We start from the raw sequence: 4,966 nt of genomic DNA on the forward strand, positions 1-4,966 counted from the left end.
GCTCCTTAACTTTTGGGATCTGGTACTAATTCCAGACATTGTAAGAATTCAACTGAATGGTAAGACACCCAGCTGATGTCTGGAGAATTATTTGGTGTGAGGAGAAAAGCCACACAGTTGGTGTCAGAGGGTAGTGAGTAAAAACAACTCAGACTTCGCTAGCTCGCTTTACATGATTTCAATAGTTATCTGTTTTAGGGGGGAAAAAACGTATATGATTCAACAGGCCTTTGGGTGGAACATGCCCGTCTATTCATTCAATCAATTCAATCTGCAAACTACTTCAGTGATGATTTATTCATTCTGGAAATAGCACTTCCTCCAGGCCACTGCATATATGCGCCCTCCTCAGAGCCCTCCCTGACCACCCTATCTGATGCAGCACCCATGTGCCACTATCCTTCCATGATTTTAAAATACCTGCCGATTTTTTGCCTTCCCCTTGCCCCCCAATAAAATGTCAAGTCTGAGAGGGCAGAGACTGTGTTCTGCCCACACTGCTTCTTTAGTTTCTAGAACAGTAACGGGCACACAGTACTCAGGAACTATTTAATGAATGAAAAGATTCTTCCATATTAGAGAATAAATAACATGTTTACAGGGGAGGTTCAGGACACGAGGCCACTTGGATCAGGTTTCATACGGCAAATAATATATTTGATAAGTTTGATATTTTACTCTTTGTCATAGAGTTTTATGAAATTTGAAGAAAGGTGATACATGCAAAGCCCTTAAGACAATGCTTAGCACACAGTAAATAATATCAGTTGTTTACAGCTTGCAGAGCACTTGACTCAACACAGAGGGTAACTGTTTTATCTGGTTAGTCCCTCTCTATACAAGGACATTTATACCTTTCTACACATGAGAACACTGAGAATGGCACCGTAAATGTTTTGCTTAAAATCAGTTTGAAGCAAAATCAAACATTAACAATGAAACTAAGATTTACTAAATACTTAGCGTGTTCACTTGGTTCTTCATGTGTATTAACTCATTTTATCCTTACAACAACCCATCTGAGGTGGTTACTCTTATCACAGAGGAGAAAAGAGGCCCAGAGACTTTAATAACTTGCCCAAGGTTACAAACCTCTAAGTGGAAAAACCAGGATGCAAATTAAGTCGTAATGGCTCCGGAGCCAGTTCTCTTTCCTGCCCTGTCCTTACGTCTCCAGGATTTAAGTATATTTACATTTCTGTACGAAGAGACACTAATTCCCTTCCCAAGGCCACATATTGCAACACTCCGATGATAGAGCTCTCTAAGAAGATGCATGGTTATATATAATTCTCCTACCTTCATTTTTCTCAGGCTCTGTGTTCTTTGGTTCTGGGTTATGAGTCATATCCACCTCTCCTTTCATTAGTATGGTCACATAATGGTAATTTTCTTTCTCAACAAAGGAATTTGTAACTGAGGCAAAGCGAACATTTTTCAGGTGAAGAGCTGTTTCTTCCCAGGTTTCCCTTTGGGCACATTCTTCCCATGTTTCACTGGAAAACAGAAGCACACCACTGAATTCAGTTCTGTTTATGTAATTTATGTTTTTGCCATGAAATTCTTAGCTAGGAATTTCTAGCGTAAAGCAGAAAGAACTGTAATTGGCTCATCCTTTAAAAGAGTCAATCAACAACCTTGCTTTTGACATTCTCTTCATCTGAAGTATAAGATATCCAAAGTTATCTGAAGACCAAAAGGACTTCATATTGAGGAAAAAAAAAAAAGAACATTTAGCCAATTCAGTACTAGTTCACATGGCTGGAAGCCGTAGGCAATCAGGATGCAGTTTAGTATACCAGTTAAGACCACAGGCTGGGATGCCTGGATGGCTCAGTCGGTTAAGCATCTGTCTTGGGCTTGGGTCATGATCCCATGAACCTGGGATCCAGTCCCACATCATTGGGCTCCTTGCTCGGTGAGGAGCCTGCTTCCCCCTCTGCCTGCAGCTCCCCTGCTTGTGCTCTCTCTCTGTCTCTGTCTCCCTCTGACAAATAAATAAAATCTTTAAAAAAGGAAAAAAAGAGCACAGGCTTTGGAGGCAGCTAGACCTAGGGTTGATTTCAAAGTCCATTACTTTCTACCTTGGACAAATAAAGAGATAATGCCACTCTTCTCACTGTGTTGTTGTAAGTATGTCAAGAAGCAGACGATATCTTTTCCTGCAGTTGCAGAATTTTTTATTAAGCTCAAAATTGAGGACAATAGGCACAAAGCACCTCTAATTTCTAAAGAAATTATGGCAAAAGAGCAAACAGATNCGTTGTTGTAAGTGTGTCAAGAAGCAGACGATATCTTTTCCTGCAGTTGCAGAATTTTTTATTAAGCCTCAAAATTGAGGACAATAGGCACAAAGCACCTCTAATTTCTAAAGAAATTATGGCAAAAGAGCAAACAGATGCCATCTGTACCCAAAGGTTTCCAAAGCCTGGAGTAGTCTTTTGATCTTCACCCCACCCAGTCTACATAATAAGAAAGATAGGAGATTTTTGGGAGGGAGGAAAGTTAAGGATTTTCAAGCATAGTAGCAATGTTTCCCTTCCTCCTGATGAGGGGACAACTCTGCCCCAAAGCCATGTGAGAGGTGCTCCAAGGAAACTGGTCACAGAAATTGGGTGTGACTTCCAAGGAGATACTGGTGGGTTACTCCCCTGTTAAAGACATATGGAGCTGTGGAAACTCACAGGCTGTGCATCAGAGTGAGGTGGTAGAAAGGTAAGAGCTCTTGGGTAAGTCTAAAACGTGTCCCTTGGGGTTTGGGGTTGCATGTGAATAGAGAGGCTGAGGCTTATTCTCACCTTGAGAATCTGGAAAGCAGGAGACTGGCTAGAGAAGCCCACGATGAATGAGCAAGGAAAAAGGGTGAAAGTGAAGGCATTATTTTCTGTTGTGAATCTCCTCTGGGCCCAATAGATGCTACAAGAGACTACTGGGTACTGCAGCAGAAAGAAAATGCAAGATAGTGAGCTAAGCAAGAGCTAAACGGGTCACCTATGTCAGAGAACTGNTGCTACAAGAGACTACTGGGGACTGCAGCAGAAAGAAAATGCAAGATAGTGAGCTAAGCAAGAGCTAAACGGGTCACCTATGTCAGAGAACTGNGATGCTACAAGAGACTACTGGGTACTGCAGCAGAAAGAAAATGCAAGATAGTGAGCTAAGCAAGAGCTAAACGGGTCACCTATGTCAGAGAACTGTACAATATAGATATCCTTATAGGACTTCCAAACAACCAACAAATATACACTGAGAAAAAGAGAACACCTGTGAATGCTCCATCCAGAGGGTACCCATGGGTGGATCACAGCAGCACTAGTCATGTAAAAAGTCTGGCCCCTTCCCTCTGTCCCTCCCCAACATCCTGGAGTAGGAAGGAAACCAGAAACAGTGAGAAGAGGAGGAGGTCCACCTCCTGTCTCCTTTCCCCACTACAGGGGAAATGCTTGGAAGTGGATCATAATGTGATTTATTTTTATAATCAAGTGACAGGAAAAGAATAGGATTTGCAGGAAATGTCATGGAGCAGCAGAGAAGGGAAAGACAAATCATGTTTAAAGACAATAGAGGGGCGCCTGGGTGGCACAGCGGTTGGGCCTCTGCCTTCGGCTCAGGGCGTGATCCTGGTGTTATGGGATCGAGTCCCACATCAGGCTCCTCTGCTGTGAGCCTGCTTCTTCCTCTCCCACTCCCCCTGCTTGTGTTCCCTCTNCTGTCTCTATCTTTGTCAAATAAATAAAATCTTTAAAAAAAAAATAAAGACAATAGAAGAAGAAAATAAAGCCATTTCCTATTTGTTTCCCATCAAAGTTAGCCCANTCTATATCTGTCAAATAAATAAAATCTTAAAAAAAAAAATAAAGACAATAGAAGAAGAAAATAAAGCCATTTCCTATTTGTTTCCCATCAAAGTTAGCCCAGTCAGTGTACCAGTCATATAAAGATAAGTGAAAGCATACCTATGAAGAGCTTAGCATAATATCTAGCACTTAGTAAAAAGCTCATTAAAGTNGTACCAGTCATACAAAGATAAGTGAAAGCATACCTATGAAGAGCTTAGCATAATATCTAGCACTTAGTAAAAAGCTCATTAAAGTTCAATTTTGGCTATTATCATTGGATATCTGTGTAAAGATTCCAATGCTTTATTGTGTTACTATTAAGCTATCTTTAGCCATTGCTCCAGTAATTACGCATTCTAACTAGTGCTTTAGTTGGTGACCTAATGCCTACCAACATCTGACAAAGTACAATATAGTGTGTCTGAAATTTTATTAGTTATTAACTGATGGCTTATGTTAATTATCTAAAAATGATAAACTTATTGATGCTCTCTAAAATCCTGAAGACCATTTAAAAAATTCCATGTGCTAAAAGATCATAAGAATTCCATGTTTCATAAAAGACAAAGTCTGATTACAAAGGAAACTAGAATCAAGCCTCTACTTCTAACTAGCACTTTATAACAAATAAGTGGATTAGAAGAATATAGTCAGAATGTATGAAATTCTCCAAATGGCCCACATTCTTCAACGTAGCTTGGAAAGAAAGGGAAAGGGGAGGGTTATTGTTGGATATGGAGACNGCCCACATTCTTCAACGTAGCTTGGAAAGAAAGGGAAAGGGGAGGGTTATTGTTGGATATGGAGACTTAAGAAATTTATCAGTCCCAAAGTACATGTAACATGTACTCTTCCTTTGATCTCGATTGATACAAAACAATAAAAAAAACACCACATTTTCAAGACAGTTGGGGAAAACGTACAGACTATCACAGGTTATTAAAGAATTATCTTAAGGTGTGAAAACGGTATTTTGTTAAGGTGGGAAAATGTGTTTAAGTTTCTTTAAAAGCCTATTACAGATACATACTGAACTATTTAGGGGTGGTATAATAAATGTCTGAGTTTTCCTTTGGAAGAGTCTAGAACACAAGGGATGTGTGTGTCTGTTGAGAGGGAGCAATAAA

At 40.1% G+C, this 4,966-nt stretch overlaps 1 pseudogene; it reads right to left on the reverse strand.

The window, feature by feature from the left end:
- Positions 1–1,190: 1,190 nt before the first annotated feature.
- Positions 1,191–1,529, reverse strand: LOC117800930 (annotated as a pseudogene).
- Between the last annotated feature and the right edge of the window lie 3,437 nt (positions 1,530–4,966).

The sequence above is a fragment of the Ailuropoda melanoleuca genome, unplaced genomic scaffold (genome assembly GCF_002007445.2).
Source record: "Ailuropoda melanoleuca isolate Jingjing unplaced genomic scaffold, ASM200744v2 unplaced-scaffold9145, whole genome shotgun sequence".
Lineage (NCBI taxonomy): Eukaryota > Metazoa > Chordata > Mammalia > Carnivora > Ursidae > Ailuropoda > Ailuropoda melanoleuca.